Here is a 27288-nt window from a genome sequence, read left to right on the forward strand (position 1 = left end):
CTGTACAGACAGACACAATACATCATACACAAGATAGTCAAGCACAACACATCACAGACTCAATACAGGCAAACAAAACACATCACAGACACAATACAGATACAACACATCACAGACACAATACAGACATACACAACAGGTCACTGGCATAATACAGGCAGACAATCGCATCACAAGCATAATACAGGCAGACACAACACATCACAGGCACGATACAGACATACACAATATAGACAGACACAGCAGGTTACTGCATAATACAGGCAAACAATCGCATCACAGGCACAATACAGACAGACACAACAATCATCAGAGAAGTGGTACTGAGTAGCTTGTTAGAGCTGCAGGCTGACAAGTGCCTGGGTCTTGATGGACTTCACCCTAAGGTCTTAAAAGAAGTGGCTAGTGAGAATGTTGATGCACTGATTTTAATTTTCCAGAAGTCCCTAGATTCGGGGAAGGTCCCATTAGATTGGAAAATAGCAAATGTAACTCATTATTCAAAAAGGGAGGGAGACAGAAAGCCGGAAACTACAGGCCAGTTAGCTTAACATCTGTTATAGGGAAAATATTAGAAGCTATTATTAAATAAGTTATAGCAGGGCACTTGGATAACTTTAGGGTAATCAGGCAGAGTCAACATGGTTTTTTGAAAGGGAAAATCATGCTTAACCAACTTATTGGAGTTCTTTGAAGAAGTAACATGTGCTGTGGATAAAGGGGAACCAGTGGATGTACTGTACTTAGATTTTCAGAAGGAATTTGATAAAGTGCCATGTCAAAGCTTATTGCATAAAATAAAAGCTCGTGGTATAGAGGTTAACATACTGGTATGGATAGAAGATTCAGAGAATAGGCATAAATGATTCATTTTCAAGTTAGCAAGATATAACGAGTGGTGTGCCACAGGAATCAGTGCTGGGACCTCAACTGTTTACAATTTCTATCAATGACTTGGATGAAGGGATGGACGGGATGGTTGCCAAGTTTGCTGATGACACAAAGATTGGTAGGAAAGTGAGTTGTGAAGAGGACATAAGGGGGTTATGAAAAGATATAGATAGGTTAAGTGAGTGGGCAAAGATCTGGCAAATGGAGTATAACGTGGGAAAATGTGAAATTGTCCATTTTGTCAGGAAGAATAAAAGAGAAGCTTATTATTTAAATGGTGAGAAATTGCAAAGCTCTGAGATGCAGAGAGATCTGGGTGTCTTAGTGCATGAATCACTAAAGTTTAGTATGCAGGCAGAACAAGTAATTAGGAAAGCGAATAAAAGGTTATCATTTATTGCGTGGGGAATTGAATACAAAAGTAGGGAGGTTATGCTTCAGTTATACAGAGCACTAGTGAGACCACATCTGGAGTACTGTGTACAATATTGGTCCCCTTATTTAAGGAAGGGTATAAATGCATTGGAAGCAGTTCAGAGAAGGCTGACCAGACTTATACTTGGAATGGGCGGGATGTCTTATGAGGAAAGGCTGGACAGGTTAGGCTTGTATCCACTGGAGTTTAGAAGAGTAAGAGGCGACTTGATTGAAACATATAAGTTCCTGAGGGGTCTTGACAGGGTGGATGTGAGGAGGATGTTTCTTCTTGTGGGAAAATCTAGAACTAGGGGTCACTGTTTAAAAATAAGGGGTCGGTCATTTAAAACAGAGATGAGGTGAATTTTTTTCTCTCAGAGGGCCGTGAGTCTTTGGAACTCTCTTCCAGAAAAGGCAGTGGAAGCAGGGTCTTTGAATATTTTTAAGGCAGAGGTGGATAGATTCTTGGTAAACAAGGGGGTGATAGGTTAACAGGGGTAGGTGGGATGCAGATTTGAGGTTACTATCAGATCAGCCATGAATGGCGGAGCAGGCTTGAGTGGCTGAATGGCCTACTCCTGCTCCTTGTTTGTCTGTTTGTATGTCACAGGTACAATACAGACAGACAAACACATTACAAGCACAATACAGACAGACACACCACATCACAGGCACAATACAGACAGACAAACACATCACATGCACAGTACAGACAAACACATCACATGCACAGTACAGACAGACACATCACAGGAACAATGCAGACAGACACGACATCACAGACAAATATAGGCAGACACAACAAATCACAGGCACAATACAGACAGACACGACATCACAGACAAATATAGGCAGACACAACAAATCACAGGCACAATACAGACAGATGCAACATGTCACAGGCACCATCCAGACAGACACAATATAAACCAACACAATATAGACCGACACAATAAAGACTGACACAACACATCATAGGTACAATATAGACAGACACAACATAACTCTGTCACAATACAGGCAGACACAGTATAGATACAACACATCACAGATACAACACAAACAGATGCAACACATCAGACTCAACACATCACAGACATAATTCAGACAGACACAATTCAGACAGATGCAATTCAGGCAGATGCAATTCAGGCAGACACAACACGTCACATGCACAACACATGGGAGAGATGGTGGTGTAATGGTAATGTCACTGGACTAGTAATCCAGAGACTCAAGCAAATGCTATGGGGATAGGGTTTCAAATAATCGATCGTTGTAAAAACTCATCTGGTTCACTAAAGGCCCTTTAAGGGAGGAAATCTGCCGTCCTTACCTGGTCTGGCCTGCATATGACTCCAGACCCACAGCAATATGGGTGAATCTTAAGTGCCCTCTGAAATGGCCCAGCAAGCCACTCAGTTCAAGAGCAATTAAGGATGGGCAACAAATTCTGGCTTTGCCAGTGACACCCACATCCCATGAAAGAATAATAAAAAGGCACAAATAAAAACCAAAAAATTCGATGACCTTTCATCCGAGCTGCGAAAAGTTAGAGATGTACTGGGTGTTGAGCTCAGACCTGAAACGTTAACCCTGTTCCTCGCTTCACGTAAGCTGTTTGACCTGCTGAGTATTGTTAACATTTTCTGTTTTTATTTAAGATTTCCTTTTGCTTTACAGACAAGCACAACACAGGTGCAACACAAACAGACAGACAGAGAACACATCAAAGGCACAACACATCACAAAGACAGGCACAACAAACACAGGCACAATACAGACAGACAACACAGGCAGACACGATATAACAGACCAAACACAAGCCAGCACAACACAGGCAGGAACAACACAGGCAGGCAGACACAACAAAGACAGACACAGAGACAATAGACCAACACAATACAACAGACTATACAGACACAACACAGACAGACATAACACAGATAGACACAATGTATACAATGGAGACAGACAGACACACTGTATACAACACGGAGAGATATATAGATATTTGATGTACAATACAGGCAGACACAACATAGACACATTACATACAATCGACAGACACACTGTATATAATAGTCAGGCATAACACAAGCAGACGGATGCAACATACACAACAAATGCATGTGACACATTGCAGGCACACCAAATACATCATCGACACACCTTACAGACACAGTGGAAGATTGTGCTGACAGACATGGGCACAAGTTGTGAATGGAGATGTTGTAGCAGTGACATTTTCCTCAAAGGTTAACACTGATACTATAAAAGAACACAGAGCAATGCAATAATCAGATAGACACCATCCAGTTCAATGTGCAGAGCAGCTATATTATAGCTTAGTGTATACCCTCTGTGTCGCCGGAATCTTCTGTTCTGGAATCTGAGTTCAGTACCAGGCGCAGAAGCGGGAGTGATTTCCTTGGGGGAGAGTGGGGGGGGGAGTGCATCGCTGACCACCCGCAATCTTGCTCTGTTAAATATGCATGTGAAGCGCTCGTCAATTCTTGTGGCAGGGGTAGTCAGGAAGTCACCATCCCTGACATAACCTCATAGGCTGTTGGCCCAGGTGCCATATTTAAAGGGCACCCAGACAGACTGCACTATCCCTTCCGCCTTTGCCCGGCCACTGCCCCACCCTTCCCCGCTAACCCTCCCTCCTTTCCTTGGTCATCCTCCACACAACTTGCACTGCCAGCCGCAAATCTCAAACACAGGCTGGAATTTACAGACATTCTCCAAAGAGGACAATGCAGTGACCACTCACCATTAATCATGGAAGAAGACTACCTCAACAAGCGCACATCACTTATTTGCAGTCGTAAAAGTGAATGTTCTAATTTCTCACTGCCGGGGAACTTAACCTGGAGGGGGAACTTAATTCTAGTGAGGTGGCCTTTATCATGAGCATGTGTGACCTGCTAATAAACACGAAAGGGCTTCCCGACATCATTCGTCGGGAAGTTTGACCCTTTAACCCTGAAAGTCCCGAGAACATAATTGCTAAAGTTCATCCTGCCACTGGGACACTGATTTTTGGCCTCACGCCAAATTAAATTTCCCCGCCCATCAAACTTCCTGCTACTGGTGGGACCGGAGGATTCCACCCTGTGTCTCCCTCTTTCTGTCTGTCTCTCTCTCTCTGTGTCACTCTCTCTCTCCTTTTGTGTATGTATGTCTCTCTCTGTCTATCTATGTGTATGTGTATGCATGTATGCCTCTCTCCCTCTCTGTCTCTCTGTGTCTCTCTCCCCGTCTCTCACTCTCTCCCCTCTGTCTCTCTCCATCTCCCTCTCCCTTTCTCCCCCTCCATCTGGCTTTCTCTCTCTCTCTCTCTCTCTGTCTCTTTATCTCTCTCTTCCACTCTGTCAGTCTGCATGTCTCTCTCCCTGTCTCTCTCATGCCCTCTGTCTTTCTCCTCCCCCTCTGTCTATCTCTCTCACTCCCTCTGTCTATCTCTCTCACTCCCTCTGTCTATCTCTCTCACTCCCTATGTCTGTCTCTCTCACTCCCATAGTCTCTCTTTCCCTGTTTGTGTCTCTGTCTCTCATTCCCTCTCCCTCTGTCCCTCTCTCCTCCCATCTGTCTCTCTCTTCCCGTGTCTCTTTCTCTCACTCCTCCTCTGTGTGCCTGTCTGTCCCTCCATCTCACTCTCCATCTTTCTGCTCTCTCCCTCTATTTGTCTCTCTCCCCCACCTCTCTCTCCCTCCTTCTGCCCCTGTCTCCCTCTGTCTCACTTCCTCTCTCTCTCTCCCCCTGTCTGTCTCTCCCTCCCTGTCTCTATGTTCCTGTATAAACCCGCTTTGTCTGCTCCCTTTCAGGATTTTATTTCTTTTCCGGGGTGGGAGGGCTGTTCTCCTTTTCTCTCCTAAACTCAAATTAAAAGAGTTGTTGCACTTACAGAGAGAGGCTGGGCCCAGTTAGCGTGAGGCAGCAGCCTGTCCTTCAATCCTCAGGCCCAGTGCTGTATACACCACGGCTACTGACAGGAAACCTACTGGAAACATAACCAAATCCTCCCTCCTACATCCCTCCCCTTCCCTCCCATCCCAACAACTGCTCAACAATTCCAAATATGGGAAATTACAACAAACTCTGAAAGAAAAAAACAGCCAGAATCTCATTCTCCAGAAAAATCAAGGAAAGGAATTATCCCACAAAACAGTCCCTGTCTCTCCCCATGAACACTCAAACTAATCTCTAACTTTAGTAGCAACACTGCACACATCAGAAGGAAGAAGCTTGATTCTTCACTTTCAATCTTAAGGCAATTTCTCCACCGCACCATCAGCCAAGTTCACTTAACTAGATTCAGTGCGTCAAAGTTCAAAGTTAACACTTTATACACAATGTATATCCTATACCTTCACTCCCTGGTCACTTCTAAAACAAAAAATAAAAATGATTTGTTGTAGTACTGGAAGCGGCTGAGTTCACTCAGTGGCAATGAGATTCTCCCAGGCTATTCCTGCCAGGCTGATCATCTACAATAGGTGCAACATTCAGTTCCTCCTCAACAACCCTTTCTCTGCAATCACCCTGAACCCTCCTCCCTCCACACTTCCACCCTCCAGTCCCTCCTCCGTACCCCACACTAACTGGAATCCTCTCTCAACACTGTAAAACCCAGTGGATAGGTACAAAAATAATTTTAAAAGCTAATGGAATGTGGGCTTGTACCTCAAGAAGACTGGGATACAAGAGGTGGAAGGATGTTGGAGCTGTGACACAGACTCCTTATCAGACCACATCTGGAGTCACTTGTTCAGTTCTGGACTCCACACCTCAGGAAGGAGATATTGTCCTTGGAGGGGATGCAGCGCAGATTAACCAGAATACTACTGGGGCTAAATGGGTTAAAGTAGGAGGACAGGTTGCACAGAGGTAGCTTGTATTTCTTCAAGTATAGAAGATTAAGGGGCGGTCTGATCAAGGATTTTGAGATAAGGTAGAAAGAGAGAAACTATTTCCTCTGGTGGGGAATGTGGAACAAGGGAGTATAATTTTAAAATTAGAGCCAGGCTATACAGGGGCGATGTCAGAAAGCACTTCTTCACACACAGGAAAATAAAGAGAAATCCAGAACTCTCCCTCTCCCCTGAAAAAAATGTGGTTGAGCAGAAAATGTGTCAACGTTCAAGATCAGATTGGAGAGACGGATGAAGGCAAAGATTTGGAAGGACTATGGGAACAGACCAGCTAATGTGATTAGAGCCATTTCCCAGGGCATGTGGAGCTGAATGGCCTGTCTCCATATTGCAGCTTTCACAGCTATTTCTTTAAATAGGGGGAATATATACAAGTTGAGACACAGAGTGAGAGCAATCTGTACAGACATGTACAGACACGTACACATTCCCAGTGCACTTGCACAAGTAAGAACAGAGCTAGGCTTAATATTTCACACTCGGCTCGACAGTATTCAGCCCCCCTGACCGGCTGCACACTGACCCCCCTGACCGGCTGCACACTGACCCCCCTGACCGGCTGCACACTGACCCCCCTGACCGGCTGCACACTGACCCCCCTGACCGGCTGCACACTGACCCCCCTGACCGGCTGCACACTGACCCCCCTGACCGGCAGCACACTGACCCCCTGACCGGCTGCACACTGACCCCCCTGACCGGCTGCACACTGACCCCCCTGACCGGCTGCACACTGACCCCCTGACCGGCTGCACACTGCCCCCCCTGACCGGCTGCTCACTGACCCCCTGACCGGCTGCACACTGACACCCCTGACCGGCTGCACACTGACCCCGCTGACCGGCTGCACACTGACCACCCTGACCAGCTGCACACTGACCGGCTGCACCACCCCTGACCGGCTGCACCACCCCTGACCGGCTGCACCACCCCTGACCGGCTGCACACTGACACCCCTGACCGGCTGCACACTGACCCCCTGACCGGCTGCACACTGACCCCCCTGACCGGCTGCACACTGACCCCCCTGACCGGCTGCACACTGACCCCCCTGACCGGCTGCACACTGACCCCCCTGACCGGCTGCACACTGACCCCCCTGACCGGCTGCACACTGACCCCCCTGACCGGCAGCACACTGACCCCCTGACCGGCTGCACACTGACCCCCCTGACCGGCTGCACACTGACCCCCTGACCGGCTGCACACTGACCTCCTGACCGGCTGCACACTGACCCCCCTGACCGGCTGCACACTGACCCCCCGACCGGCTGCACACTGACCCCCCTGACCGGCTGCACACTGCCCCCCTGACCGGCTGCACACTGACCCCCCTGACCGGCTGCACACTGACCCCCCCTGACCGGCTGCACACTGACCCCCCTGACCGGCTGCTCACTGACCCCCTGACCGGCTGCACACTGACACCCCTGACCGGCTGCACACTGACCCCCCTGACCGGCTGCACACTGACCACCCTGACCAGCTGCACACTGACCGGCTGCACCACCCCTGACCGGCTGCACCACCCCTGACCGGCTGCACCACCCCTGACCGGCTGCACACTGACCCCCCTGACCGGCTGCACACTGACCCCCTGACCGGCTGCACACTGACCCCCCTGACCGGCTGCACACTGACCCCCCTGACCGGCTGCACACTGACCCCGCTGACTGGCTGCACCACCCATGACCGGCTGCACACTGACCCCCCTGACCGGCTGCACACTGACCCTCCTGACCGGCTGCACACTGACCCTCCTGACTGGCTGCACCACCCCTGACCGGCTGCACACTGACCCCCCTGACCGGCTGCACAATGCCCCTCCTGACCGGCTGCACCACCCCTGACCGGCTGCACACTGACCCCCCTGACCGGCTGCACATTGACCCCCCTGACCGGCTGTACACTGACCCCCCTGACCGGCTGCACAATGACCACCTGACCGGCTGCACACTGACCCTCCTGACCGGCTGCACACTGACCCCCCTGACCGGCTGCTCACTGACCCCCTGACCAGCTGCACACTGACCCCCCTGACCGGCTGCACACTGACCCCCCTGACCGGCTGCTCACTGACCCCCTGACCGGCTGCACACTGACCCCCCTGACCGGCTGCACACTGACCCCCCTGACCGGCAGCTCACTGACCCCCCTGACCGGCTGCACACTGACCCCCCTGACCAGCTGCACACTGACCCCCCTGACCGGCTGCACACTGACCCCCTGACCGGCTGCACACTGACCCTCCTGACCGGCTTCATACTGACCCCCCTGACCGGCTGCACAATGACCACCTGACCGGCTGCACACTGACCCCCCGACCGGCTGCACACTGCCCCTCCTGACCGGCTGCACAATGACCCCCTGACCGGCTGCACACTGCCCCTCCTGACTGCACTGCCCCCTGATCACACCTGCCCCCAGACTGCACTCTATTCCTTGACCTCTCACTGCCCCTTGACCAGCTCACACTCTCCCCTGACTGCACACTGCCTACTGACTGCAAACTGCCCCGACCACACTGCCCTGGGTCCACACACTGCCCTTTGACCTCATGATGCCCCTTGATCTCGCACTGCCCCCTGACTGCACACTGCCCGTTGACCTCATGTTGCCCCTTTACCAGCTCACACTGTCCCCTGACTGGCTGCATGCACATGGCCCCCTGACGAGCTCGCACTGCCCCAACTGTACACTGCCCCTTGACCTCACACTTCCTCTTGATCACACACTGCCCCTTGACCCGCACGCTGCCCCTTGAACCGTACACTGCCCCTTGACCACACACTTCCTCTTGATCACACACTGCCCCTTGACCACACACTTCCTCTTGATCACACACTGCCCCTTGACCCGCACGCTGCCCCTTGACCCGCACGCTGCCCCTTGACCACACACTTCCTCTTGATCACACACTGCCCCTTGACCACACACTTCTTCTTGATCACACACTGCCCCTTGACCTCACACTTCCTCTTGATCACACACTGCCCCTTGACCCGCACAATGCACCTTGAACCGTACACTGCCCCTTGACCACACACTTCCTCTTGATCACACACTGCCCCTTGACCACACACTTCCTCTTGATCACACACTGCCCCTTGACCACACACTTCCTCTTGATCACACACTGCCCCTTGACCCGCACACTGCCCCTTGACCACACACTTCCTCTTGATCACACACTGCCCCTTGACCCGCACACTGCCCCTTGAACCGTACACTGCCCCTTGACCACACACGTCCTCTTGATCACACACTGCCCCTTGACCCGCACACTGCCCCTTGAACCATACACTGCCCCTTGAGCACACACTTCCTCTTGATCACACACTGCCCCTTGACCACACACTTCCTCTTGATCACACACTGCCCCTTGACCACACACTTCTTCTTGATCACACACTGCCCCTTGACCTCACACTTCCTCTTGATCACACACTGCCCCTTGACCCGCACAATGCACCTTGAACCGTACACTGCCCCTTGACCACACACTTCCTCTTGATCACACACTGCCCCTTGACCACACACTTCCTCTTGATCACACACTGCCCCTTGACCACACACTTCCTCTTGATCACACACTGCCCCTTGACCCGCACACTGCCCCTTGAACCGTACACTGCCCCTTGACCACACACTTCCTCTTGATCACACACTGCCCCTTGACCACACACGTCCTCTTGATCACACACTGCCCCTTGACCACACACTTCCTCTTGGTCACACACTGCCCCTTGACCACACACTTCTTCTTGATCACACACTGCCCCTTGACCTCACACTTCCTCTTGATCACACACTGCCCCTTGACCCGCACAATGCACCTTGAACCGTACACTGCCCCTTGACCACACACTTCCTCTTGATCACACACTGCCCCTTGACCACACACTTCCTCTTGATCACACACTACCCCTTGACCACACACTTCCTCTTGATCACACACTGCCCATTGACCCGCACACTGCCCCTTGAACCGTACACTGCCCCTTGACCACACACTTCCTCTTGATCACACACTGCCCCTTGACCCGCACACTGCCCCTTGAACCGTACACTGCCCCTTGACCACACACTTCCTCTTGATCACACACTGCCCCTTGACCACACACTTCTTCTTGATCACACACTGCCCCTTGACCTCACACTTCCTCTTGATCACACACTGCCCCTTGACCCACACAATGCACTTTGAACCGTACACTGCCCCTTGACCACACACTTCCTCTTGATCACACACTGCCCCTTGGCCACACACTTCCTCTTGATCACACACTGCCCCTTGACCTCACACTTCCTCTTGATCACACACTGCCCCTTGACCACACACTTCCTCTTGATCACACACTGCCCCTTGACCACACACTTCCTCTTGATCACACACTGCCCCCTGACCCGCACACTGCCCCTTGAACCGTACACTGCCCCTTGACCACACACTTCCTCTTGATCACACACTGCCCCTTGACCCACACAATGCACTTTGAACCGTACACTGCCCCTTGACCACACACTTCCTCTTGATCACACACTGCCCCTTGGCCACACACTTCCTCTTGATCACACACTGCCCCTTGACCTCACACTTCCTCTTGATCACACACTGCCCCTTGACCACACACTTCCTCTTGATCACACACTGCCCCTTGACCACACACTTCTTCTTGATCACACACTGCCCCTTGACCTCACACTTCCTCTTGATCACCCACACTGCCCCTTGACCCACACAATGCACCTTGAACCGTACACTGCCCCTTGACCACACACTTCCTCTTGATCACACACTGCCCCTTGGCCACACACTTCCTCTTGATCACACACTGCCCCTTGACCTCACACTTCCTCTTGATCACACACTGCCCCTTGACCTGCACACTGCCCCTTGACCCGCACACTGCCCCTTGACCCACACACTGACCCTAACCGTCCCCTGGCTGGCTGCACGCAGAGACTACATAAGCCATCAGAGACATCGTAATCCCTCAGACAGATGACATCGGGTGGGATTTTCCATGCCCACTGGCATCGGGTGTGTTCGGCAGTGTGAACGGACAATATGGCGTGAAGGCCAAAAATCGATGTCATGATGTTGTGAAACCAGTTTGCGATTGTCCACTCAGCCTATCAATGGTGGGCCGATGTCCCCCCCATCAGGCATCAGGAAGCTGATTGTAATCCATCAGCATATCATCATCAGGTCAGCCGGCCAGAATCGTCCTGGGCCCGGCTGGATTGTCCGCCCACATTGGTGTGATTGCACGCTGACGTGTTTCACAACAGCATATAGATTCACAGCGGGCTGCACTTTGAGGGGAACTCAGAGGCGAGTGTGCACACACTGCCCTGCGGTTGAAGGTATTGCACAAGCACATAGGAGCTGGAGGTGAGGGAAGAGCCATGCATTGGGGAAACCTTGTATAAAGTGACCATTCCTCTGCAGCTGAGACAGTTCAGGCACAGCCTCTTTGATATGACTGGAGTTGGGCCTCTAGCTTATCTGCCACTCAAGCAGCACAGAGGCATCAAAGTGCCACTGAGTGCTTCAGTTTTTCTTGGGCACAGACTGCAAACTAATGAGCGTTTTAGTGAACTGCAGAGCAGTTAGGCGACTGCACACATCGTACAATCTCCTTGCTGAATCTGGCCAGGGAGCAGTCACTGCTGGAGGTGCTCAAAGCCCCTTGCAAAGTCATGATCCCGGTTTGGACCAGTCTCCCCCATGGTTCAAGCTAATAGTGCAGCCTTGCAGTGCGGGTTAGGAGAATACCTGTGCCTGAGCTGAGAGCACAGCGTGCAGTCCAGTGGCCAAAGCTGCTGCCAATCGGTCAAGAGGAGTGGGGCGGAGGTGGGTGGGGTTTCGGGCAGCCATGCAGTGCACTAATCTCTGGCCATCAAAGTGGTGGCCAGCACTCTCCAGGATGCATTAAGAGACCTTCAGGCTTAACCAAGAGAGGTTGTTGGTTACCCATGCTAACCCACGCATCTCTCTCTTTCATCCTGCAGGAGTACAACATCAGGATCATGGAGCCTGGTGAACTAGATGTAAGCCTCATGGCTTACAGACCGCAAAAAAGATGGAGGAAAGAGTGCCTGAGGATCCTGGCTGTGCAGAGGCAGGAGCAGCACCCTCTGGAAGAAAGGGTGGCTGGGGATCCCACACACACCACCGAAGAACCACAGCCAGCCATCATTGGTCAGTGCCTCGCTAGACCCAGGGGCTATAGACACCACCTTTCATTCCTGCAGATGACCAACAACCAGTGTTGCTGAAGACTGTGCACGTCTAATGAACTGGGAGCTCACATCTGCCACTTACTGCAGGACTTGGCGCCAAGGGGACATGGAGGGCATCCAGTGCCAGTGGCTGTGAAAGTGACCGTGTCACTCAATTTCTAAGCTAGTGGCTCCTTTCAGGGCCCACAGGTGACCTCTGTGGGATATCACAAGCCTCCAACCATAAATGGATCAATGAGGTCACGGATACCATCTTCACAAGGGCACACAACTTTGTGCATTTCGCCCGGGACCAGGACAGCCAGGATGCCAGAGCGATTGGATTTGCCCAGATCTTGGGTTTCCCACAGGTACAGGGTGCGATTGACTGCACACACGTGGCGCTCAGGTCTCCATCGCTACACACGGTGGACTATGCCAAAGCAAGGGCTTCCATTCGCTGAATGTACAGCTGGTGTGCGACCACCACAAACACATCCTACAGGTCTGCACATGGTTTCCAGGGAGTGTCCACAACTCCTACATTCTCAGTCGGTCACAGATCCCCAGAGTCCACAGAGGCTGCAGGGATGTCTCCTCAGGGACAAGGGCTACCCAAAGAGGCCACGGCTGAAGAAACCCGTGCAGCAGCCTCAGACTGCAGCAGAGCGATGGTATAACAAGGTTCAAGCTGCAACTCGCAACTTGGGGGAGTAAACCATCGGGATGCTGAAAATGAGGTTCCTGTGCCTGGACAGGTCTGATGGAGCCCTGCAATATAGTCCACAGAGGGTGTCATGCATCATCATCATCTGCTGCATCCTTTACAACCTGGCGCTGCAACAGGGAGTGGAGTTGGCTGAGGAGGAGATGGATGATGTGCAGGTCTCCTCCGATGAGGAGGATGTCGACGGGGATAAGGGTGAGGTCCCAAAAGGAAAAGCGGCCCAACCATGGCTAACAAAAGAAATTAAGGATAGTATTAGATCCAAAGAGGAGTCATATAGAGTTTCTAGAAAAAGTAGTAAGCCTGAGGACTGGGAGCAATTTAGAATTCAGCAAAGGAGGACCAAGAGATTGATTAAGAGGGGAAAAATGGAGTATGAGACTAAACTTGCGAGGAACATAAAAGCGGATTGTAAAAGCTTCTATAAGTGTGCAAGAATAAAAAGATTAGTGAAGACAAATGTAGGTCCCTTACAGTCTGAAATGGGAGAATTTATAATAGGGAAGAAGGAAATGGCAGAGCAATTAAACAACTACTTTAGTTCTGTCTTCACAGAGGAAGACACAAATAACTTCCCAGAAATACTAAGGAACCAAGGATCCAGTGAAAAGGAGGAACTGAAGGAAATTAGTATTACTAAAACATTGATGCTGGAGAAATTAATGGGACTAAAAGCCAATGAATACCCTGGGCCCGATAATCTACATCCCAGGGTACTCATGGAGGTGGCCATGGAAATAGTGGACGTGTTGGTGAGTATTTTGCAACAGTCCTGGCAGATTGGAGGGTGACAAATGTAACCCCACTGTTTAAAAAAGGAGGGAGGGAGAAAACAGTGAATTATAGACTGGTTAGCCTAACATCAGTAGTAGGGAAAATGCTAGAGTCTATTATAAAGGCCGTGATAACAGGACACTTAGAAAATATCAACAGGATTAGACAAAGTCAACATGGGTTTATGAAAGGGAAATCATGTTTGACAAACCCACTGGAGTTTTTTGAGGATGTAACTAGCAGAATAGATAAGGGAGAACCAGTGGATGTGGTGTATTTGGATTTTCAGAAAGCTTTTGATAAAGTCCCACATAAGAGGTTAGTGTGTAAAATTAAAGCACATGGGATTGGGGGTAATATATTGGCATGGATTGAGACTTGGTTAGCAGACAGGAAACAGAGAGTAGGAATAAATGGGTCTTTCTCAGAGTGGCAGGCAGTGACTAGTGGGGTACCGCAGGGATCAGTGCTTGGACACCAGCTATTCACAATATATATTAATGATTTAGATGAGGGAACCAAATGTAATATTTCTAAGTTTGCTGATGACATGAAACTTGGTGGGAATGTGAGGGTTAGGAGGATGTTAAGAGGCTTCAAGGTGATTTAGACAGGTTGAGTGAGTGGGCAAATACAAGGCAGATGCAGTATAACGTGAATAAGTGTGAAGTTATCCACTTCAGTAGGAAAAACAGAATGGCAGAGTATTATTGGGAAATGTTGATGTACAAAGGGTCCTGGGTGTCCTTGTACACCAATCACTGAAAGCAAGCACGCAGGTGCAGCAAGCAGTTAAGAAGGCAAATGGTATGTTGGCCTTCATTGCGAGAGGACTTGAGTACAGGAACAAGGATGTCTTACTGCAGCTGTACAGGGCCTTGGTGAGACCACACCTGGAGTATTGTGCGCAGTTTTGGTCTCCTTACCTAAAATAGGATATACTTGCCATAGAGGGAGTGCAGCGAAGGTTCACCAGACTGATTCCTGGGATGGCAGGATTGTTGTATGAGGAGAGATTGGGCCGACTAGGCCCTGTATTCACTGGAGTTTAGAAGAATGAGAGGGAATCTCATTGAAACGTATAAAATTCTGACAGGGATGGACATTCTGGATGCAGGGATGATGTTTCCTCTGGCTGGTGGTGGGGTCTAGAACAAGGGGTCACAGTCACAGGATATGGGGTAGACCATTTAGGACTGAGATGAGGAGATGCTTCTTCATTAAGAGGGTGGTGAACCTGTGGAATTCTCTACCACAGAGGCTGTGAAGGCCAAATCACCGAATATATTTAAGAAGGAAATAGATGGATTTCTGGACTCTAAAGGCGTGAAGGGATTTGGGGAGAGAGCGGGAGTACGGCGTTGAGATAGAGGATCAGCCTTGATCATATTGAATGGCGGAGCAGGCTCAAAGGGTTGAATTACCTATTCCTGCTCCTATTTTCTATGTTTCTATATCGTAACCCCTCACAGTGAGACGCTATAATCTATCACATGGAGACATCATAATCCCTCAGACATAAAGGCTATAACCCCTCACAGATACACAGTAACACCCACACAGAGACTTTATAACCAGCCACAGAGGCATTGTAACCACTCAGATACATCATAATTCCATCACACAGTGACATCATAACCTCACACAAGGATACATTATAACCCCCCACAGACACATCGTAACCCCTCAGACAGAGGCATCACAATCCCACATGCATGCACATCATAAACCCACGCAGCGACAATGTATCACCTGTTACAGAGACATTGTAACCTCCCATATAGCAAAATCAGAACCCCTCACTCAATGACATGGTAAACTCTCACATAGTGACATCGTAACCCCCCCACACAGGCATCGTACCCCACACAGAGACATCGTAACGTCTCACACAGAGACATCGCAGTCTCTCACACAGAGACATCGTAACCCCTCACACAGAGACATCGTAACCCCTCACACAGAGACATCGTAACCCCTCACACAGAGACATCGTAACCCCTCACACAGAGACATCGTAACCCCTCACACAGAGACATCGTAACCCCTCACACAGAGACATCGTAACCCCTCACACAGAGACATCGTAACCCCTCACACAGAGACATCGTAACCCTTCACACAGAGACATCGTAACCCTCACACAGAGACATCGTAACCCCTCACACAGAGACATCGTAACCCTTCATACTGACATAGAACCATAGGGAAGTTACGGTGCAGAGAGGCGTTTCACCGTGTCTGTGCCTGCTCTCAAAGGAGAAAAAAAGAAATTAGCCGCTCATTTTTAATCCCACTTTCCAGCACCTGGTCTGTATCCTTGCAGGTTCCAGCACTTCAGATGCAGATGCAGGGACCTTTTAAATGAGTTGAGCGTTTCAGCCTCAACCACCAACTTAGGCAGTGAATTCCAGACACCCACTACCCTCTGGGTGAAAAAGTTTTTCCTCATGTCCCCTCTAATCCTTCTACCAATCACCTTAAATCTATGCTCCCTGATAATTGACCCCTCAGCTAAGGGAAACAAGTCTTTACTGTCTACCCTATCTAGGCCCCTCATAATTTTGTACACCTCAATTAGGTCACCCCTCAGCCTCCTCTGTTCTAAGGAAAACAAACCTCATCTGTCCAATCTTTCCTCATAGCTGCAATTTTCCAGCACTGGCAACATTCTTATTAATCTCCTCTGCACTGTCTCCAGGGCAAGTATGTCCTTCCTGGAATGTGGTGACCAGAACTGTACACAAAATTCCAGCTGTGGCCTAACCAGCATTTTATATATTTCCAACATTATATCCCTGCTTTTGTATTCAATACCTTGTACAATAAAGGAAACAATTCCATATGCTTTCTTGACCACCTTGTCCACCTGTCCTACCGCCTTCAGGGACATGTGGACATGCACTCCAAGGTCTCTCACTACTTCAACCCCGCTCAATATCCTCCCATTTATTGAATATTCCCTTGCTTTGTTTGCCCTTCCCAAATGAATTACCTCACACATTTCCATTTGCCACTTTTCCACCCACTCAATAAAACCATTGATATCGGCAACAGCTATCCCCTTCACTATCAACTATACGGCCAATTTTTGGGTCATCTGCAAATTTCCCAATCATGCCTCCCACATTTAAGTCTAACTCATTAATATATAAAACAAACAGTAAAAGCCCCAACACTGAGCCCTGTGGGACACCACTGGAAACTGCTTTCCACTCGTAAAATCAACCATCGATCATTACCCTTTGTTTCTTGTCACTGAACCAATTTTGGATCCAACTTGCCATCTTCCCCTGTATCCCATGGGATCCCACTTTCCTGGCCAGTCTGCCATGTGGGACCTTGTCAAATGCCTCACTGAATTAAATGTAGATAACATCCACTACATTACCCTCATCAATCCTCCTTCTTACTTCCTCAAAAAATTGTATTAAGTTAGTAGGACACAATCTTCGCCTAACAAAACCATGCTATCGCTGATCAATCTGTGCCTTTCTAAGTGACAGTTTTTCCTCTCAGAATTCATTCCAATAACTTGCCCGCCACTGAAGTCAGACTGACCAGCCAATAATTTTTTGGTCTATCCCTCACACCCTTTTTAAAATATTGGTAAAGTAAATCCATCCCCACCCCCTTTCCAATTTCCTCCCCCTTTTTTTCCAATAATTTATATAGATTTTTCTTTTCCCACCTACTTCCACTATTTTTAAATGTATTTCCATCCATTGTTTTATCTCTACCTTTTAGCCTTTTTTGATTCCTTCACCCCACCCCACCCCCACTAGGGCTATCTGTACCTTGCTCGTCCTGCTTTCTACCCTTAATTAGCACATTCCTCAGATAATATCTCCACTTTCAACACCTCTTTGTCCTTCTGTCTGTGACATCTTTTGGTTATCTCCACCTATCACTGGCCCTCTATCCAGCTCTACTTGTCCCCCCCTTAAACCAGTTTATATTTCACCTCTCTTCTATTTTTACTTAGTTCTGCTGAAGGGTCATTCGGACTCAAAACGTTAACTGGACCCCTCTCCGCAGATGCTGCCAGACCTGCTGAGTTTTTCCAGGTATTTTTGTTTTTGTTTTGGATTTCCAACATCCGCAGTTTTTTGCTTTTATCCTGGGGATTATCATTGACCAGAAACTGAACTGGACTATCCATTTAAATACTGTAGCTACAAGAGCGGGTCAGGGGCTAGGAATCCTGCAACAAGTAACTCACCTCCTGACTCCCCAAAGCCTGTCCACCATCTACAAGGCACAAGTCAGGAGTGTGATGGAATACTCCTAACTTGCCTGGGTGAGTGCAGCTCCCACAACACTCAAGAAGCTTGACACCATCCAGGACAAAGCAGCCCGCTTGATTGGCACTACATCCACAAACATTCACTCCCTCCACCGCCAATGCACAGTAGCAGCAGTGTGTACCATCTACAAGATGCACTGCAGCAACTCACCAAGGCTCCTTCGGTAGCGATCTCCAAACCTGTGACCTCTACCACCTAGAAGGACAAGGGCAGCAGATACGTGCAACATGGGCCCCTGGAAGTTCCCCTCCAAGCCACTCACCATCCTGACTTGGAAATATATCGCCGTTCCTTCACTGTCGCTGGGTTAAAATCCTGGAACTTCCTTCCTAAGAGCACTGTGAGTGTGCCTACACCGCATGGACTGGAGCGGTTCAAGAAGGCAGCTCACCACCACCTTCTCAAGGACAGTTTGGGATGGGCAATAAATGCTGGCCCAGCCAGCGAAGCCCACATCCTGTGAATGAATTTTTAAAAATCACACACAGGTGTTGTAACACCCCACAGAGAGATCTCCTAACTGCTCACACAGAGACATCGTAACCCCTCACATAGAGACATCGTAACCCCTCACATAGAGACATCGTAAACCCTCACATAGAGACATCATTACCCCTCAGATAGAGACATTATAGCCTCTCACATAGAGACATTATAACCTCCACACAGGCATCGTAATCCCTCACACAGCAGCATTATAGTCCGTCATGCAGAACATTGGGCAGGATGTTTAGGTTGGCATGCGGGTGTGATTTGTGGGTCTGGGAGCAGCCGGGGAACGAACCACTGACTGGGATCGGCCCTGACTGTGATTTCACACTGGCTGTCAAATTAATGGACAGCCAGTGTGAAGCGTGTGCTGAAATGCTCAGCGCTGCCGGGGTGGGGGCCATAGAAGGGTGGGCGCTGACGTAAACTCAGGCGCGGGCGAGTGCTTAATGAAAGCTCCCCGAAGGCAGAGAGCTGCCTCAGGGAGCTGAAGACTTTAAAACTAATCAATAAAGCATTTACAATCCAGAAAAACATGTCCACGCATCACAATCAGTCACCTGAACATATACACAATGAAAATTCTGTCCAGGCAATTTTAAAAAATTTAATAACGAAAACCTCATCCCGGTTTTGGGTGAAGTTTCATGAAAAATGCAAAGGCCACCTGGCCGATTCACCCGTCCGTCAACTGTGAGGTTGGAGGGATCTCAAAAAATCAAAGACAATTACAACTTTAATTCCATTAATTGGCCTCTTAATTGTTGGCGGGTACGCTCCCGACTGCTGTGTGTGCGCCCGCCAACCGGAATATCGTGCAAACGTAGAATGATGTCGGGATGCTCGCCCAACGTCACCCAGTGCAATTTCGCAGCCGATTGGGTCGGGCGTGTGCCTGCACGGCGACCTACAAACATCTGCTCATTGTAATCCCTCACACAGAGACATCGTAATCCCTCACACAGGCAGCGTAACCCCTCACACAGAGACATCGTAACCCCTCACACAGAGACATCGTAACCCCTCACACAGAGACATCGTAATCCCTCACACAGAGACATCGTAACCCTCACACAGAGACATCGTAACCCTCACACAGAGACATCGTAATGCTGCACAATGAGACATCGTAACCCTCACACAGAGACATCGTAATGCTGCACAATGAGACACCGTAACCCTCACACAGAGACGTCATAACCCCTCACACAGAGACATCGTATCCCCTCACACAGAGACATCGTAACCCTCACATAGAGACATCGTAACCCTCACACAGAGACGTCATAACCCCTCACACAGAGACATCGTAACCCCTCACACAGAGACATCGTAACCCCTCACACAGAGACATCGTAACCCTCACACAGAGACATCGTAATGCCTCACAATGAGACATCATAAAGCCTCACAATGAGACATTGTAACCCCTCACACAGAGACATCGTAACCCCTCACACAGATACATCGTAACCCTCACACAGAGACATCGTAACCCTCACACAGAGACATCGTAATGCCGCACAATGAGACATTGTAACCCCTCACACAGAGACATCGTAACCCTCACACAGAGACATCGTAACCCTCACACAGAGACATCGTAATGCCGCACAATGAGACATCGTAACCCCTCACACAGAGACATCGTAACCTCTCACACAGAGACATCGTAACCCCTCACACAGAGACATCATAACCCCTCACACAGAGACATCGTAACCCTCACACAGAGACATCGTAACCCCTCACACAGAGACATTGTAACGCCTCACAGAGACATCGTAACCCCTCACACAGAGACATCGTAACCCCTCACACAGAGACATCGTAACGCCTCACACAGAGACATCGTAACCCCTCACACAGAGACATCGTAACCCCTCACACAGAGACATCGTAACCCCTCACACAGAGACATCATAAAGCCTCACACAGAGACATCGTAACCTCTCACATAGAGACATCGTAACCCCTCACACAGAGAAATCAGGTAGAATCATCCAAGATTTGCACTGCGTACAGTAGTCGGCTGCAATGGTGGCTTTTTATGCTGTATCATCCCAAACCCACTGCATTAATTATGCATTCCCAGGAAACACAAAATTTTTTTCTGCTCTTATTCGCCTGCCACACCATCACCTCGCCGCTTCAGCACACAGAGCGCCATATAGGCTCCCTCCACCACTGACGCACAGTGGCAGCAGTGTGTGTACCATCTACAAGATGCACTGCAGGAATTCACGAAGTCTCCTTCGACAGCACCTTCCAAACCCATGACTATTACCATCTAGAAGGACAAGGGCAGCAGGTAGATGGGGACACCACCACCTGGAAATTCCCCTCCAAGCCACTCACCATCCTGACTTGGAAATATATCGCCGTTCCTTCACTGTCGCTGGGTCAAAATCCTGGAACTTCCTTCCTAACAGCACTGTGGGTGTACCTACACCACATGGACTGCAGCGGTTCAAGAAGGCAGCTCACCACCACCTTCTCAAGGGCAACTAGGGATGGGTAATAAATGCTGACCCAGCCAGTGAAGACCACATCCCGTGAACGAAGAAAAAACAATTTAAAGTGCAGCCGCGCGCACCTCTCAGCGCTTCCAGCCCACGACTGCTGCAAAGAAGCCATGGCCCTTAAAGGTAAAAAGACTGCAGTCTCCAGGTTCAATGACACATCTTTTGAGTGCCTTTTGGATGAAGTGGAGGCTCATCATGATGACTTCTTCCCCCGCTCTGGCTGCAGTAAGGGCAGCAACATCACTAATCCGGCTTGGGAGGCGGTGGCAGTTGTAGTAATCACCAACGCCCTGTAAAAGAGTGCTGCAAGAGGATGAATGATCTCCTCCATTCCACCAGGGTAAGTCAGTCTTCTCATCACTTTCAACTCACACTCTCAAACCCAGCACACACCCACAGGGCCCTTACTCACGGCCAGTTCAAGGGACATCACCATTCACTCTCTCACACACACTGTCATCATCCTCATCCCATCCATGGGACCAGTCACCACCCAAACATGCCAGGTCTACTTATCATCTGGCCTGGCAGGTGTCCTGCTTACACTCGCTCCACCTCTATTCATGCAGGACAAGCTGGAAAAGAGGGAGAGGTCACAGACTGCTGGAGGAATGCCTGAAATCAAGGTCCTCATGAAAACAGAGCCATCCAGCTGGCCGGCGATGACCGGGACCGGTCCTGTGCTGATGGTGAGGTCAGTGGTGCTCTACCAAGTGAGGATCCAGCAGTGCAACGTCTATCAGACAACCAGGCTGTGAGTGATGTGTCCTGTTTCACAGGCCACTGCCATGCACTAATTATCCCCCCTTTCACAGGCACATCTGGGAAACAGCCAACAGAGTCCATGACCCGGGGCCTCCAATCAAGCCCCGAAGAAACCTCTGAAGAGGAATCTGAAGGCACCCTCCCTGAAGTCCCATCACAGCGTCACCCACACCCTCCACCAGCGCAGAGACACACCTCAGTGGGACCTAGCTTTAGAGTAGCCTCGGGATCACAATCTGGTGAGCACATCGCACTGTCTGATCCACAGCAGGTGGAGGCAGGGACTTCCCAGATATCTGGCACTCGGAGGAGCTGCTGGAGGCCAGAATGTTGCTGAGTCCGAGCCAGATGAGGAGCATCTGGACTCGGTCATGTCACAGTTGCTGGAGCTGCAAAGGCAAGCTCGGGAACATCAGGAAGGGATGTCCGCTGCACTCCTCAGATTGCAAGGCACAATGGAGGAGTCTGTCCACCTTCAGGCTGAGGTGATAGTGCCACCATGCCAACGCACCGAGGTCAACACTGGCAGGGTGGCGGCCGCCATGGAGACCTTGTTCCAAGATGTTGCTCCTGCGCTGCTGCACGGACTTAACTCCATCACTGATGCCATAGTTGGCCTCCAACAGTGTGTACACAAGAGGTGTGCTGGGCAGCTCAATCTTACTCCAGCTACCCTTTCTCCTCAAGAAGTCATCCCGAGGACCCAGGCACCCATAGGGAGCGGTATCAGCAGGTGCACATTCCGGGGTCATCCACCCAGGTGACTCTGGAAGTGTCCGACTCATCCGAATCCCCTCTTCCTGTGACCTCAGCATCTCCAGCTCCTCCACAGCTGAGGAGGGTGTCACTGCCACACAGCAGGTCCCCAAAAACAGGCCAGGGGCCTCCAGAGGACACCTGCCAAGGTCATCACAGACAGCGAGTAGCAGTCAGCAGGCTGCCTCCACCTTCACTGTGAATATCCAGGAGCACCAAAATGTAGCGGCAGGGTTAGGAAGGTTAAGAAAATGTAACTCTTTCGCGTTATCAACAGTCACAGATTGTAACTCTTTCGAGTACATTCACAGTTCTTGGTTTCCGGGAGTGGGACATGAACCCACAACCTTCTGATTCAAAGGCGAGGGTGCTATGAACTGAGCCACAGCTGACACCTCTTTTAAAAGAGCATCGAGCTGTCCTCTTTCGAGTACATTCACAGTTCTTGACTTTTTTTTTCCGGGAGTGGGACATGAACCCACAACCTTCTGACTCAAAGGCGAGGGTGCTATGAACTGAGCCACAGCTAGTTGCACAGCCTGGGCACAGGTGTTAATCATTTGTACATAATGTTCACTATTGTCAATAAACTCCCAAGAATGTCTCCCTGCCTATGGCTCCTTGTTCTGATGAGCAGTGTTCATGTCACTCAGATGTGAAACCTTTCTGCACAAGATAAAGGCAGGTGTCTCAGTCCAGAGCCTCTTCCCTGTGTCTGTGCAGCCTTCAGGCCAAAGTGATGGTCCAGCCTCACACTCACTGGACACATTACTGATACCTGCACCTTGGCGGTGCTGGCCATTGCTGCCAGAATGTTGTGGGTAGGCATCATAGAGTACCATCATTCTCTCTGTGTGCTCTCAGCACCTTTAAGGAGGGGCTGGCCCCCATCTCTTCAGCATCTGTGACCAGTGACGCTGTGCTCCTGAAGAGCTCAGGTGCAGAAGACGGACAAAGAATCAGGTGCTTTTAAATCTCATGGCTGCGTCTCTAAGATATGACCCTGGTCACAGAGCCCAAGCGAGCTGACCTCAGCCAGACAGGAGTCAGACATTCTCAGAGGCTATGTGAAGATCTATGGAGTGTCCTCGCTGCATGTCATCATCATCCTCCTGCAATCGAGCGACTATTATGGCCTCCACAGTGTCTCCATGACAGGAGCATTAACACAGAGGGTATGTGCACTGCCATAAGCCAGACTGCAGTCAAACATTGACAGATGCAATGTGAGGGTCTATGGTGTCTCCTCACTGCATTTCATCATCCTCCACAATTCCACCAGCTATGAGGGCCTCCCGAGTGCGCCTGCCTCGTCTAACCAGTGCAAGGACCTCATCCCCAGCATCGACACCTTTGAGGACTTCCTCACCCTCACCCCCATCAACGTCCTTCTCACCGGAGGAGACCTCCAGCTCCTCCATCTCCTCCTCAGCCAGCTCCTCTCCCCGATTGGGTGCCAGGTTGTAAAGGATGCAGCAGATGACAATGATGTGTGACACCCTCTGTGGACTGTATTGCAGGACTCCACCAGACCGGTCCAGGCACCGGAACCACATCTTCAGCATCCCGATGGTCTGTTCCACCATGATGTGAGTTTGAGCATGATACCTTCGCTCTGCTGCAGTCTGAGGCCACCTCAAGGGTGTCATCAACCACATCCTCTGTGGATAGCCCTTGTCTGAGGAGCCATCCCTGCAGCTTCTGTGGACCCTAGAAGGCATCAGGGATCTGTGACCGAATGAGAATGTAGGCTTCATGGACACCTGTCCAGTGATAATACCATTATGCCACTGCCTCCCCAGATCCCAAAACCCCTGACACAGTGACATCAAAACCCCCACGCAGAAACACTGTAACCCCCACGCAGAGACACTGTAGCCCCCATACAGAGACACTGTAACCCCCATACAGAGACACTGTAACCCCCATACAGAGACACTGTAACCCCCACGCAGTGACACTGTAACCCCAACGCAGTGACATTGTAACCCCCACGCAGAGACACTGTAACCCCCACGCAGAGACACTGTAGCCCCCATACAGAGACACTGTAACCCCCATACAGAGACACTGTAGCCCCCATACAGAGACACTGTAACCCCCATACAGAGACACTGTAACCCCCACGCAGAGACATTGTAACCCCCATACAGAGACACTGTAACCCCCACGCAGAGACGTTGTAACCTCCACGCAGAGACACTGTAACCCCCTTACAGAGACATTGTAACCCCCATACAGGGACACTGTAACCCCCACGCAGAGACATTGCAACCCCCACGCAGAGACATTGTAACCCCCACGCAGAGACACTGTAACCCCCATACAGAGACACTGTAACCCCCATACAAAGATATTGTAATCTCTCACACAGAGACAGGATTATCCATCAGGCATTCACAAATATAAAAGGCTGAATAACTTATATTTTTATCATCATCTGTCCACTTTCTATCAAAACCAGTTTGAATCTAAGCTGAATCCTACTGGTCTCTCATTGCCCAGAAACTAACACTGATCATCCAACACCCATCATCCAATGCTCCTCACCTATCTCCCCCATCTCCCCCATCCACTCCAGTACAACTGCCACAATGCTGACCCTGTGTACAGAATTTCCTCTGTAACTGCACAGCAGAAAACTGAGGCTTGTTACAGGAAGCTCGCTAAGAATCTTATCTTGAGCTGTCGAACTCTGCAAGCTCTCTGTCAGTCAGTATCAATTCCCCAAACCTTGGGTGCTACATTTTGTGGAGGAATTTGGAACATTTCCTGAAAGTTGCTTTATAAATATAATTTATTGATTTCTTGTTTACCCAACAAGCTCTCTGTGGCTAATCGGTAGATTATTCTTCCTCAAAAGGAACATATTAGCTGAACACAAGTAAATATTAGGCAGGACATGAGGAAGAACTTCCTGTTCTTCCAACAATGTCAAGGGCTTTTTTGCATGAATGTGAGAGGGTGAATGGAGCCTGTTTTAATGTCCCATTCAAAATACAGTACCGGCGACACTGCAGCACTCCCTCAGTATTGACTCTCCAACAGTGCAGCACTCCCTCAGTACTGACCCTCCAACAGTGCAGCACTCCCTCAGTACTGACCCTCCCACAGTGCGGCACTCCCTCAGTACTGACCCTCCGACAGTGCAGCACTCCCTCAGTACTGACTCTCCAACAGTGCAGCACTCCCTCAGTACTGACCCTCCGACAGTGCAGCACTCCCTCAGTACTGACCCTCCGACAGTGCAGCACTCCCTCAGTACTGACCCTCCAACAGTGCAGCACTCCCTCAGTACTGACCCTCTGACAGTGCAGCACTCCCTCAGTACTGACCCTCCAACAGTGCAGCACTCCCTCAGTACTGACCCTCTGACAGTGCAGTGCTCCCTCAGTACTGACCCTCTGACAGTGCAGCACTCCCTCAGTACTGACCCTCCAACAGTGCAGCACTCCCTCAGTACTGACCCTCCAACATTGCAGCACTCCCTCAGTACTGACCCTCCAACATTGCAGCACTCCCTCAGCACTGCCCTCCACCTTCCCTCACCCCCAACACCTAACAAGACAGCACTTCTTCAGCATTGACCTTCTGACAGGCCATTCACCCCAATCAGTCCATGCCAGTGTCTATGTTCTACTCCAGATGTTTATGCTCTTCTGAATTCCCCATTGGATTGATTGGTGACTGTCTTATATTGATGGTCTCTAGTTCTGCTCTTCTCCACAAGCGAAAACATTCTCTCTGTACCCACTCTATAAAAACCTTTCAGAATTTCAAAGACCTTGATTAGGTTGCCCCTGAGGCTTCTTTTTTCAAGAGAAGAGTCCCAGTGTCAGGAAGAAATAATAATAATTTTCATAATGTTACTGGGGTTTATTGTAAAATAGAGTAATAGTGGGGTCTGTGTCTATGTCTCTGTGTGGGTGAGACTTAATTGATTTAAATGCTGCTGGTCGGAAGGCTTTGATCTAACAGAAGATAAACTAGGTATGAAATGTTAAGTAAGTAAACATAGGTGTAAATGGAACATTTGCATTTTTAAATAAACCAGGCTGGATTGAATTCAGAGGGGGTGAAATGTTTCACCTAGCCAGGAGAAGTTAAGAAACAGTGTTTTTATTTTCCCAAAGATTACAGGTAAAATTGGTACTATGAGAGGTTTTTATTATTAGAAAGGTAAAGTCCAAAGGCATAGTGAAACAATGGGAATTTGCATTCAAAGGGGAAAATATGGATAAAGGAGAGGAGGCTGTGTGCAAGGGAAGGCATTTTAAGATCCAACAAGTATGAAAAAAAGCCTCCAGCATCTAAGTCTCAAGCTGCTGTCTACAAGCAACTGAAGTTAAAGAAACTCACTTTAAATTTGACTGTTTCAGGGTATTGTGTGTCACCTTGCCTGGCTCTTTTAAAATCTGTGTCTTACTGTTGCCTTAATGAAAGTGTAACTGGGGTTTAGATTAATTGGGGGA

At 49.7% G+C, this 27288-nt stretch overlaps 2 protein-coding genes across 7 annotated transcripts in view; one reads left to right on the forward strand and one right to left on the reverse strand.

Annotated features, from left to right (window-relative positions):
• The window catches only part of lpp (LIM domain containing preferred translocation partner in lipoma), a 467959-nt gene that overhangs the window by 427794 nt on the left and 12877 nt on the right, over positions 1-27288 (reverse strand). The window contains exon 1 of one of the 5 annotated variants that reach the window (XR_013579646.1): positions 5219-5286. The exons of the other annotated variants lie outside the window; for them this stretch is intronic. The gene's annotated coding sequence lies outside the window, so the exon portion shown is untranslated. Of the gene's footprint in view, positions 1-5218; positions 5287-27288 lie in introns of those variants that run through there. 5 annotated transcript variants of the gene reach the window in all.
• Positions 1-27288, forward strand: part of LOC144694055 (B-cell lymphoma 6 protein homolog) — a 396731-nt gene that overhangs the window by 209537 nt on the left and 159906 nt on the right. The window lies entirely within an intron of this gene.

The sequence above is a fragment of the Cetorhinus maximus genome, chromosome 19 (assembly GCF_964194155.1).
Source record: "Cetorhinus maximus chromosome 19, sCetMax3.hap1.1, whole genome shotgun sequence".
In the NCBI taxonomy this organism is placed as follows: Eukaryota; Metazoa; Chordata; class Chondrichthyes; order Lamniformes; family Cetorhinidae; genus Cetorhinus; species Cetorhinus maximus.